Here is a 13,015-nt window from a genome sequence, read left to right on the forward strand (position 1 = left end):
GGCAAAAACCGCTCTTCTAAACTGATTGCGCATCCATGGGCAGAACTCCAAAGGAGTCCCTCCAGACTTAATATGTAAACTATGACCTGGTCTACATTCAACATGCTGGGGGTCCATTCTTGTGGACCCAGAAGCCTTTACTACAATACATCTCAGTCGTTAGCGGGGATAGATCTAATCCTCAACTTAAACACTTCAGCAGTACCCACCCTTGTCATCTGGTGAGTTGGTAAATTCCATACTTATATGCTGTCATGCTGTGTCAGGAATGAGGAAAATTTTATACTTACCTGACATAATTTTACTTTCCTGATGCAATAATGACAGCATATAGGGTACCTCCCAAAACTAAAAAAAAAAGAAATGAAAGAAAGGCTTTGCAGTGATACTAAGTTACGAGAATGCTGTGGGCAGGGAGGAGACCTACCCTTATAGTATAACTGGTCCTGAGATAGGGCAGGGGCCTACCATACATATATGCTGTCATGCTTGCATCAGGAAAGGAAAATTACCATCAGATAAGTATAACATTTTCCTCAATCTAGAACACTGGAATTGATTTCTTCCTTCCCACTTCAGTGTTTTTTAGAGGAATAGCTCAGGAACAGCTTTACCCCTCGTTAAAAGTTTCGTCACAGAGACATGCATTGCAGAAGAAGAGAATGGGCACTCTCTTGTGACTAGGTCTATTGCTGAGTGCTGGTTACTAAGGCTAAACTGTGTGCCTAATGTGAAATCATATTTAGATACTCAGCACAACAGCTATAGCAGGAAAGTTAAAGTAAGACTATGCAAATGGAGGCTTGTAATGCATCTGGCAGCATCTTTATTTCTGTGACAATTATACTCATTTATGTGACAATTGGGCTTTACATACAGTATGGTATGTGCATATTATCAATGCTTTAATCTATTTGCCATTGTTTAAACCTGCTACACAATATAAATATTAAAACAATGTATGAAACAAATCTTTCACAGGTCGTATCAGCTTTCATAATCCTAAATCACCATTATACAAAAAAAAAATCCCTTGTTATAAAAACAAACTAAACACAAGAAGTTTGCTTGTAGAATTTCCAGAAGTGGGAGACATGTGAGGGTTCCTAGGTAAGTAAAAAAAGTTCGATTTTCTAATATCTTGTCTTACAGCATGCAGAAGTAGTAAGTGGGCATTGCTTGTAGGTAGTGAGAAATTAAGGCATTATTGTAACAGGTGCCTCTCTACAGAACCAGTTTCCATCCTAGATGCTCACCATTGCTGGTTTCTACAGAATCTTTTTTGTTAACAATGTCTCGGTAAATATGGTTAAGATTTAAATGTGGTGATTATTTTTGCATAGCTTTAAACTTAAATGAACTGACTGCTACATGATCTTCTGTAGGCACTACAATTTTTGTGCTAATGTAGCATTTATAGGTTGGTTTAAAATTGTATCTGGACTACATTCTTCTGTATTTGTATTACAAGGTGTTCTTCCATGTCTTCTTTTCTTATATTAGCTTTCGAGGCTCTCAGTTACTAGTAGCAAAGCATCCTTGTGAAGCAAAGTAGTTGGGAAAATACTGTGGAAATTTGCTTTATATTGTATGTTTCTTCGAGTTGCAAAAGCAAACATCCTTCTTGAAGAGTTAGGAATAAAATAATGTAAAACATGACTACAGTTAATATATATTTATATGTTTCTCATACCATATTTTATTCTAATGTCATCATGTATATTATACATGCAAATCTTTACAGGAATCCTTTCATTCAGTTGTATTGTACGGTTACCAGTACAAAGTTTTTTTTCCCCCTTTTCTTCCCCAGGGATAGTGTTATATAAATTGCCATTACTTTCTATTGGCGGAAAAATGCTAATAATATCATGGAGGAGAATATTCTCATGATATTCCATCAAACAGAATTTGCATAAAGTAATATGCAAAGTAACTCTTGGGAATCTGTTGTACATTTTTATTCAGTGAGAAACTTGCTGTGCTACATCTTGTCCATATAAAATATTCTGATATATTGGAAGTCTTCTCTAAGCACTACATATAAACTAGGTGATAGAAAAGTGATGGAAAATCCTATTTTTGCTCTTACACTTTGCCTCTAACAGTAAGAATTTATCATTGGCACAAAGGCTGAATTCCCACTGCATGAATGTATTTCATTTCAGATCTTGACAGGCTTTGCTTGATTTGAGGTAGTATCTTTATATTTGGTTTTAAACGAACAATGTTATAATGGTTAACAACACTGCTTACATATGGGACTTGGAAACAAGAAAACATGAAATTGTATTATTGCTTTCAAACACCAACTATACAAGCTGAATGTGAAAATGACCATTATAATCTGATAGACTTAGAAGGTCAAAACTAAAGCACCGTACGCATGGGCTGAATGTCAGGAGACAATGGCCGGTTCAAAAAAAGGCTGAAATTCTGCCCTTGTGTATGTCGGTCTGTCCGACACAAGCTGGCTTCTGTCGGATGTGCATCCTGGAAAGCCAGCAGCCGATCGACTCCCGATCAGTGCTCTCAGCCAATGGCAATGGAGTGTTCTGATGGGGGGGGGCACTGTACTAACCTTGCATGGTTAGTACAGTGGCCCAGGCTGGAGCTGACAGTTTGTAGCCTGGGAATGAAAGAGGTCTTCTCTGTTGGAGCAATTTTGCATGATAAAAGTCTTCTTTTTACTCTGAGCCACTCCAGAGAAGCAGTCTTTCCAGTGCACTTGAGGAGATTTAAAGGGATCAAGACACATCAGTGTTCCTTCTCAACATTACCAAAGACTATTTTCTAAGGTGAGCGGGCAATACACCTGGTGGTGGAGGTGGTGGTTGTAAATCACTGAATTTTATTACTAGACAGCACGTATTGAAGCACAGTGTCTAAGGAAGGATCCTAGACTCATTATCATTGTGTGGGACATTTTCATTGGAACTTTTTACTACTTATCACTACTGTGTACATTTTACTGTTTTATTTGTTGGTATGTTAACGGTAGTGGGAGTTTGTACCTTTTTCATATTATTGATTTATATATAAGTTGAACGAATGCACTATTCTTTTAATTATTCATCAAATGGTGCAGCTGTTCTAAGTTTCATATTGTCATTTATTTACATAGCAGCACTTTAGTATTTATACACAAACAGTGGGCATTGTCCATTCAAAGTCAAAAGGAATGTAATGTGCAATTTACACTTGTCAAGTATCATGGTGTTATCCAATTGCCTCTCGGGGAGGATCATGAAGGAATGTTTTTCCCTACTGTAGCAATTTGGATCATGCTTTGCTGGGGTTTTTTGCCTTCCTATGGATTAACTGTGGATATAGGATTGTGTACATGGAATTGTATGTTTTTATTTTTTTTAACTAGATGGACTTGTGTTTTTTTCAACCAGACTAACTATGTAACTATATGTAACTACAAATGACATATTCCATTTGTGTTGCAGTTGGCATTGCCAATTTCTAGTGTAAAGTGTAAAATCTGCGCTGCTCCTAATTTTAAAATGAATTGATATGTGAAAACTGGTGATTAATATGTTAATACTTGATGTGACAAAAAAGACAAAAAATTGGTATAACATATAAGTCAAGGTGCTGCAACATTAAAAAGGCCTGAATATTCAGCTCATAAATAGTGGAAAAATAAAATAAAATTGCACAACCACATACAATATAAGTGAAAATGATACAATTATAACTGTGAATAGGTGTGAATAGATTCAAGTCCATATGGTGTTTTGGTAGATATTCCTGTTGTACAACACTCATGTGGCTTGAACTTCAATTTGATATTTGTGATAAGGGAGGTTGCTTACCAGATATGGTGGATCTCAAATTATAGAGATCAAACTCGCTCAGCAATGAGGCATTCCACCTGAAAGTAATCCTCCTATGGCTCCTCTGGACCCAGTATCTTTTCCAATACAGCAGGCTGTTGTTCCCATGTAATATTCCAACAAATCATTCTAAAATCAAAATATTGTGTTTTTTTTTATTTACGCTTTTTTTGTTTATAGTGCAAAAAATAAGAGATGAGCAAATACCACCAAAAGAAAGCTTTATTTGTGGGAAAAAGAGACACCAGCTTTGTTTGGGCACATCGTCACATGACAGCACAATTGTCAGTTAAAATGTCACAGTGCCATATCGCAGAAAATGGCCTGGTCAGGAAGGGGGCAAATCCTTCTGGGGCTGAAGTGGTTAAACATTACTACAGTCCTCAGACTTTAGGTTTAAAACAGCCTCCTACTGTTTTTACCCAAATACTTCTACCCAGGACTGTATAAAAAAGTTAATTAAGCCTAACCCAAGTAGCATCCATTTTTGTTCTTTTAGGCAACCCTACCAGACATATACAAGTGTACTGGTTGCACTGCATTGCCAAAAACACTGGGGGAAGCTATCCCCCTGTACATATTTAACTATCCTTTTTGGTACCATGTACAAATGTAGCATTCATATGTAGATGGCCTCCAGCACTGTACAAATGATAGAGCAGTGGCCTTTGTGTCCCAAAATTGGGTCCAGTCAATTAGTTCATGTTGTTCATTGAAATGCCTATTTCATTGCCAACATGTGGGATGGGGGCTGGGCATTGATTTTCTAGGAATGGCAAGTAAATTATAGAAATCAAACTTTTCTTTTGAGGATTGTGGAATGCTTAAGTGGAGTGAATGTTTTGAGAGGAATGGATTTAAGAGTTTTAGGAAATTCGTTTTTCAAGGTTTAAATTTTAAGATTTCATAAAAAAGTCATAAATCCATCTCTAGCCACTTTATATACAAAATCAGTATCTATGGGATTTATCTAGTCCTGGGGGAAAGGAAGGATTGTGCACTACGATGATTATAGTGGCTAGGAAATACAGGATATTAATATTTTAGAATATTTTACATTTTACCATATTTTTAGAGAATACTTCAATATGGTGTTATCAATATGTTTGCATTCCAATAGGAGTGCCCATATAAGAGTATAGGTTACAATATATGCTCTTTCTAATGCAGCGTACACACGACTGGACCTTTTGACAGACTAGGTCCGACGGTCTTCCCAACGGACTTTTGGCAGGGTTCCGATGGACTTTCCGAACAAATGGACTTGGCCACACACAAGCACACACAAGCACCACAAGCACACCAAAGTCCGATGGATTCGAACATGATGAAGTATGACCAGACTAGAATAAGGAAGTTCATAGCCAGTAGCCAATAGCTGCCTTAGTGTAGTTTTTTTGTCCGTCGGACTAGCATACAGACTAACGGAAAGTCAGTCGTAAAGATTTCAAACATGTTTTATTTCTAGGTCCATCGTACTTTTGGGAAAAAAAGTCTGCTAGAGCCCATACACAATCTTAATATCCACTGAATGAATCCTAATCTGTCAAAGTCCGGTCGTGTGTACGCGGCATAAGGCTTCCAAGCTTACCCAGAGAAGGTTACCAGGTGTTGTGTTATGAGAATAGAGGAGATATATGGGCTGTGTAATGGTAACTAGCAACGTAATGAACAAAAAGGCCACCTTTTTTTCTTTGCTTGGATACAAATTTGGTAGAGAAGCAAGATATAGACTTCTCCCAAAATAACTGAAGGAAGTTTAATTGCAATAATTTTAGATTATGAGCCAGAATGCTTATGAGTAATGGGTAAAACACTTAATGAGGTATGGACTATTTGGGATTAGACTCCTATTTGGTTTCTGTTATCCTTCTGAACCATAATCTCTGGTAGCATTTCTGTGACTATAATGTTAGTTTAGGTTGTTTCTGTCAATTTGAAATGTTTGCTGAGTACATGGCTTCATAGTTAGGTGTTATTTAACCCCTTAATGACTGGGGTAAAACAAAGGTTAATGACTGAACACAATTTTACAACTTAGACACATGTTAGTAAAACTGTACATATCATTGCAACTACTTTGTGTATCCAGGAGGATTATACCTATTTTTTTTTCAGGACACATTGGGCTACCTTTTGGTGGTAAATGGTAATGGATAGTGCCTATTTTTTTATTATATCAATGGAAAACTGTCCTAAAATAGAAAAAAATAAAACATTACTATTTTATTATTATTATTACCACCAAATAATGATCCAAAATAAATTCTTCTGCTCCTGACAATTGCATCAATACCACATACATGCAAGTTATTTTGTTTTTACACACTTGTTTTGTTTATATTTTTCTCTCCTGCAAGGTATCTTTCTCTCATTTCAAAGAGAAAGAAAAGACATGGTGGGGCTGCACAGTGACTGGTTATTGTCATATCTAGAGGCCAATCAGGGGATTGGAAACAGATTCCATTCTGTGTATGAGACCTCTCAGTGAGAGTCTAGTCTCTGTGCTGAGAGTGCACTATGTGGTGCACTCCCAGCACAAAGACAGGTACCCAGATATGCAGCCTCACAGATTCCCACTTCCATGAGACTGCATATCTGTGTACTGTCAGTGGGAAGGGGTTACATTGAAATAGTGGAACTGACTCAGGTAATCAGTTGACATTTAGGTTTACTTTTAATTATTTTTCTTTAATTGTTAAGGTGAAGTACTCTTAAATCTGGTTAACATATTTGATCAACTGGCCATTGAAATGAGAGGGTTTGGAGCTTAGAGAGTAGTGTCATCTGCCAACACATAGATAGTTTATTTATATTCTGCATCTTCAAAGCCCTTTATATCAGAACTATGTTGGATCACAATAGCATGAGGTTTAAAGATTTATTTTAGTTTTGTTGAGAACAAATCAATGGGTGATCAATGTACATTGCACGGATTTTAACAAATGTTATTGCAGATTGCTACCTGACTTTGCTTTGAAGAAATAACTGTTTGCCTGACCATTGCCTGGTTTTGAATGGGAGGGTCAGATTCAATAAAACCACCCAGTGCACCCTCAGTGTTCTGGTGAGAAAAAGTTGATATGTCTGCATCCCTTTTAGAAGTAATTACCCTTAGGGAGTATCTCAACAAAAATTGAAATTATGTTGCAGAGGATGCCCCAAAATCTAACTTCTATCATAATGCAGACTTTTAGGAAAATCAGTCATCCAGTAACGCAATTTAGGAAATTACATTTTTTAATGAATTCTGTACACCAACTTTGCAATATGTAAGCCTGGAGGCATTATTTACATTCACTTTTACAGAAAGTTGCAGGACCTGAGCACAAAATGTAAATGTTATTTTCAATAACATTAAATTGCAATATAGCTTGTGTAGCAATTGTATATTCCATACTTGTTATTTGCTATATTTTTATTCCACAAAAGTGGAGTTACCCTTTACGAGCAAGGACAAAGAGGATAGGGGATATTGGACATCTCTAGTGCATGTCTCTATAAATCGTAATGCTTACTTAATCTGGCATATTGAACAAAAGTTTTAGAACCTGTATACAGCACCAGTAGTCATATGGCCATACAAGGGTATCAAATACCTTTTGTATATTGAGTTATAATAATTGACTGGTGATCTGGCATTTCTCAGTTTTATAAATGAGCTGGAGTAATTGGTACACATTATATAATGCTTATCTATTAGGCATAAAGACCACTTGGCCTTTGTCAATGAGCTCAGTAATGCCTCTTTTCAATCTAAAAAAATAACCTTTTTCATTGAACACACAGGGGTTTATATACTAAATGCAAATAGGCTATTTATTTTGCTAGAATATTCTACATGTTAGCTAACAGCATTTCCTCCGGGAAGCTATCGCCTAACAAAATTGAGTTGAAAAGTTGTACCATTCTAGGGGCTAAGATCATGGAATATTTTTTGTAATAAATGTAAGGCGCGCCCCCCTTCTGATTAGCCCGGGCTGGACTTTAGTGACCACTGGAAAGCCCTTTCAATCGATTGGGTAAAATCAGACAATCACACGAGTTGAGGATTATCGTGACTACGAGTTCTTTATTTCCTGTATACTACTTTTTATGTGCTTCAAATTGCATTGTCAGCCAATCAGGTTTAGACAAGACATTCAAGACATTTGACCAATCATGAAACATTAACATCTAGTGCGTCATACAGTTAGGGGAGTTTTTTTAGGGGAATTCTGATCAAAAGTCTCCAGACATACAGACATATATTTATATAAATGACCTTAAGAAATCATCTATAATTAAACCACATAGCGTCATTTCACCTTATGAATATTTCCTACTTCCTATAAATTCTAACAGCTAGCTCTAACCACAAATGCATCCTGTTTCTTGCAGACATCAGAAGTATCTTGCAAAGCATGGTGTTTCACTAAACTTCAGTAAATATCTGTTTAAACTTGTCTTATTACATTTAGATTCTGCTTGAACTTAAAGGGTGACTCTCCCTACCCTTACAATAAAGAGCCGAAAAGCCATCCGGACCCGGGGCAGAACCCATTTTTAAGGACTTGAGGACCCCTAAGATTTCTGGGACCGTGATAGGGGCATTTAGTACATCCAATTGTGAGGGAGAGAGTGTTGGAAGGGGGATGTCGCGTAACCAGGACAGGTCTCCGGGAGAGGGAAGAGTATGAGGGGACTCTAAGAGTTTGGTATAGAATTGCTCAAAGATCTTGAGAACTTCTTTGGGATGTGAGGATATAAAACCGTCTCTATTAGACAGCCGGTATACATGAGGCGGGCGAAGTGAGTTAGACAACCTCCTAGCAAACGAAGTCGATGCAGAGTTGTTGAATAACAAACTGCGGGCCTTGGCCCAGCGTAGTGTCTTCTCAACCTTGGATGACAACAAGGAGTCTAGTTCCAGGCGCTTCTGGTCTATGGAACGCCTGGTAGAGTCCAAGTGTAATAAAGACGAGTTTTTATATAAGTGATCTAGGTCTCTGGTTAATTCAACTATCCTAAGTCTATTGGATTTGTTACGGGCAGCAGAAATACTGATAAGTCTCCCTCTAATGACGGCTTTATGTGCCATCCAGAGAGTCGAGGGCTGCATATCTGGGTGAGCATTAAGGGAAAAGTACTCCTCCAGAGACTGAGCCACTTGGGATTCCACCCCCACATCAGAGAGAAGGGACTCATTCAATCTCCAGGAATGGGGCGTGGGGGCGAGTTTAATAAATCCCGTAGTAAAGGAGATAGCCTGATGGTCTGACCATACACAGGGGTGAATGGAGGCCTCTAAAGAGTTAGCAAGTATAATTGGGGTGGAGTATATGTAGTCTAACCTCGCATAACTATTATGCGGGTGGGAAAAGAAAGTGTACTCCCTGCAGCCCATGTTATGCGCCCTCCAGGTGTGGGAGCACTGATTTTAATGACGATTAAAGTGAAAAAAAAGTGAAATATTCCTGTAAATATGGTGCCTGGGGGGTGTCTGTAGTATGCCTGTGAAGTGCCACGTGTTTCCCGTGTTTAGAACAGTCCCTGCACAAAATGACATTTAACGGAAATAGCACCATTTAAAACTGCTTGCGGTTTTAATGTTATATCTGGTTCCTGCAATATGGTTGAAAATCATTCAGAAAAATGTCATGGGTAGCCCTCCCTGCCCATTACCAGCCTATTTGGGTCTTGTACGCATATTAAGGGGAACCCTGTACCCATATTAAAAAAAGGAAATGCGTGTGGCCCCCAGGCCCTATATACTCAGAACAGCAGTATACAGGCGGTGCAAACAAGACAGGGACTGTGTAGGTTTGTTGTGTTAAGTTGAATCTGTTTGTAATTTTCAACTGGTACATTTTGAAAGTGTAGCTCCAGTCAAAAAAACTATTTTTAAGCTTTTTGGAAAACATAGGGAAGGGTTATCACTCCTGTATAATTTGTTTTGTCGTCTATCTTTTTTCATCTCACTTGCTGTTGTCTCCTTCCGTTTGCATGTAGGAGATGTTTGTAAGTTGGATGTTTGAAAGTAGGGGCCTGCCCTATATGCTCTGCAGAAATGGCGGAACAAGGTGTTGGTTTTGCCACAACATTGTAAGCCCTCAAAGTGACTCTTGGTGGGCGCTGGAGCGCCCTGCTGTGAACGATTATATCAAGAATTGTAATTACATGCCATTGTTGAACAGTGGTAGAAAAATTGACCTTTGGTGGTTGTGGTGCTGGTGCCACAACACTATAAGTCCTCACAGTTACTCTGGGTGGGCACAGGAACGGGCCCTCCTGTGAAATATTATATCAAGAATTGTAATTACATGTCCCTGTTAAACAGGGGCAGAAAAATTTGGCCTTAGGCACTGCTGCTGGTGCCACCACACTGCAACCTCTTCCATATACTCTAGTTTTATTGCAGGAATTAGCCCTGCTGCAAAGCATTGCATCAAAAATTGTACTTAAACGCCCCTATTAAACAGGGGCAGAAAAATTGGGCCTTAGGCACTGGTGCTGGTGCCACGACACTGCAACCTCTCCCATATACTCTAGTTTTATTGCAGGAATTAGCCCTGCTGCAAAGCATTGCATCAAAAATTGTACTTAAACGCCCCTGTTAAACAGGGGCAGAAAAATTGGGCCTTAGGCACTGGTGCTGGTGCCACCACACTGCAACCTCTGCCATATAATTACAAATGACATTTGTTCTGCCTATGAAGCAATAAAATATTAATTTAAGTGGGAGTTTAATGTAGTGGTACTGGAGAAAAGAAAGAAGAATGCAATAGGAAAATAATTAGAATGCATAATTTGCTGGATCCATTGGGCTCCCAAAATGTTTTCTCTACCTCTTCATTATTTGACTTAAATACCCACTAATACTTTCTATTAGGCCTTTTCCCCCTTACTGTGTGAAGCCAGATATACCCACATAAATCCCCAAACTAGATCCCACATCCCCACTGTTAGGAGTACCACCGACCCAGGGGACCACCAGTCTCCTCCAATCCTCTCTGCTGACGTCCACCTTTTTTTTTACCATAGCCCATCCAATAGGAAGTGGCTACAACAGGCAGGGGTGTGGATTTTATCTCTGAGAGGGGCTTTAAATGAAAAGTATAACATACAGTGGCAGTGCGTCCGTAAAGGGCGCAGGAGCGCTGCCCCCTCTCTTCTGTCACCGCTCTATCACCATAGATAGATTCATGCCTTGCATGAATCTATTTATAATCCCCGCTGACACCCCCTATTCAGGTGTCTGGCCCCTTTTCTGGCGCTGGGCACCTGAATTATAGTGATGTTTTTATTTTTTTGGAAGCACCTGATTAGAGCCGTAGACTCTAATAGGCACCCAAAAAGGTGAACAGCGGGTGCAATGCTGTGCGTTTGCTGCTCACTCAATTGTTTGTTAGCAAAGCGAAGGAATTCACTTTGCTAACACTGAACCACCTCTCAGCCAATCAGGTGCTCGGGTCTGTTATCTGTCACCTGATTGGCTGAAATGTCAGACGCTGTGATTGGACGCCTGATAGAGAGGACGGAAGAAGACATCAAGGAGCACGCAGGACACCGCCACTGACCCGCTGCGAGACAGGCAAGTGCTGGGGTGATACACACTGCCAGCATTTGATGGGGCACAGTTGCAGCGGCAAATGATGGGCACACTGGCAGCATTTGATGGGGCACAGGAGCGGCAATTGATGGGTACACTGGCAGAAATTGATGGGCATACTGGCAGCAATTGATAGGTATGGTAGTTGGCACAATGGCTGCTCTTGATGGGCACAGTAGCTGCCTGTGATGGGCACAGTGGCTGCGTTTCATGGACATAATGGCAGCATTTGATGGGCACAGTGGCTTGCGTTTGATGGCACAGTGGCTGCATTTGATGGGCACAGTGGTGGCGTTTGATGGGCACAGTGGTTGCATTTGATGGGCACAGTGGCTGCGCTTGATGAGCACAGTGGCTGCGTTTGATAGACACAGTGGTTGCATTTGATGGGCACGGTGGTGGCAATTGATGGGCACAGTGGCTGTGGTTGATGGGCACAGTGGTTGCATTTGATGGGCACAGTGGCTGAACTTGCTGGGCACAGGGGCTACGCTTGATGGGCACAGTGGCTGCGTTTGATAGACACAGTGGTTGGGCTTGATGGGCACAGTGGCTTAGTTTGATGGCACAATGGCCGCAATTGATTTTCTTTTTTCAGTTTGTTTGCGCCTCCCCAAAAATTTTGAGCACCAGCTGCTAGTGGCACCAGTAGCTGCGTTTAATGAGCACAGTACTTGCGTTTGATGGGCACAGTGGCTGCGCTTGATAGGCACAGTGGCTGCGCTTGATGGGCGCAGTGGCTGCGCATAAAGATCAAGTAGGCTTTGTCCATTTAAGGGGTACATGAGACAGCATTTGCAGAGCGATCCAATTGATTGATATTGCAAAATCCTACTCTAACTCAGCACGCACTATCTCCTAACACTACTGACTGCAAGCTCTATTATAAAAGATAGATCACTAGCTATATAGGTGAGGTGAATATCGCAGTGTATACTGCGGTCAGGGCACGCAGCCAATAACCAGAAAACAGCAGAGATAAAGGGGTATATACAGATGTATACTGTGCTGTGCTGGAGGCACACACAACTTCCAATAACTCCTGCAGATGGCAATTGGGCTCAAATAGAGAACAGCTATGTAGGTGGATATAGTGGTATGTACTGGGTACAGAGCACGCAGACAGCACGCACTATCTCCTAAAACTACTGACTGCAAGCTCTATTATTAAAGATATATAAATATAGTGAAGTGAATAGTGAATATAGTGGTGTATACTGCGGTCAGGGCACAGACAATAACCACTACACAACAGCAAGATAGGAAATCAGCCAAAAACGATTGGTGTGTACTGTGTTGAAGGTACACAGAACACCCACTGCTACAGATGCCAACACACTACACGAGGCCGCCGCGCTGGCGGCCTTATATAGTGTGGGGCGTGTACTACACAGCCTGAGCTATGATTGGCCACAGGCATCCTGCCTGTGGCCAATCATGGCTCTCCTCGCTGCTGGCGCTGCGATTGGCCAAGCATGCAGGGTCACAGTGCATGCTTGGCCAATCATGAGCCAGCAATGCACTGCGCCATCGCAGTGCATTGTGGGCCGTGAGCACCACGCGAATTTTGACGCGAACG

General features: G+C 40.3%; 1 protein-coding gene across 6 annotated transcripts in view; it reads right to left on the minus strand.

The window, feature by feature from the left end:
• Nucleotides 1-13,015, minus strand: part of CDH12 (cadherin 12) — a 1,439,064-nt gene that overhangs the window by 624,311 nt on the left and 801,738 nt on the right. For 2 of the 6 annotated variants that reach the window (XM_077492035.1, XM_077492032.1), the window contains one exon: nucleotides 3,825-3,974. The exons of the other annotated variants lie outside the window; for them this stretch is intronic. The gene's annotated coding sequence lies outside the window, so the exon portion shown is untranslated. The remainder of the gene's footprint in view (nucleotides 1-3,824; nucleotides 3,975-13,015) is intronic. 6 annotated transcript variants of the gene reach the window in all.

Source organism: Lithobates pipiens, unplaced genomic scaffold (assembly GCF_037356315.1).
Source record: "Lithobates pipiens isolate NorthernLeopardFrog02 unplaced genomic scaffold, aLitPip1_a1.2 Scaffold_19, whole genome shotgun sequence".
In the NCBI taxonomy this organism is placed as follows: domain Eukaryota; kingdom Metazoa; phylum Chordata; class Amphibia; order Anura; family Ranidae; genus Lithobates; species Lithobates pipiens.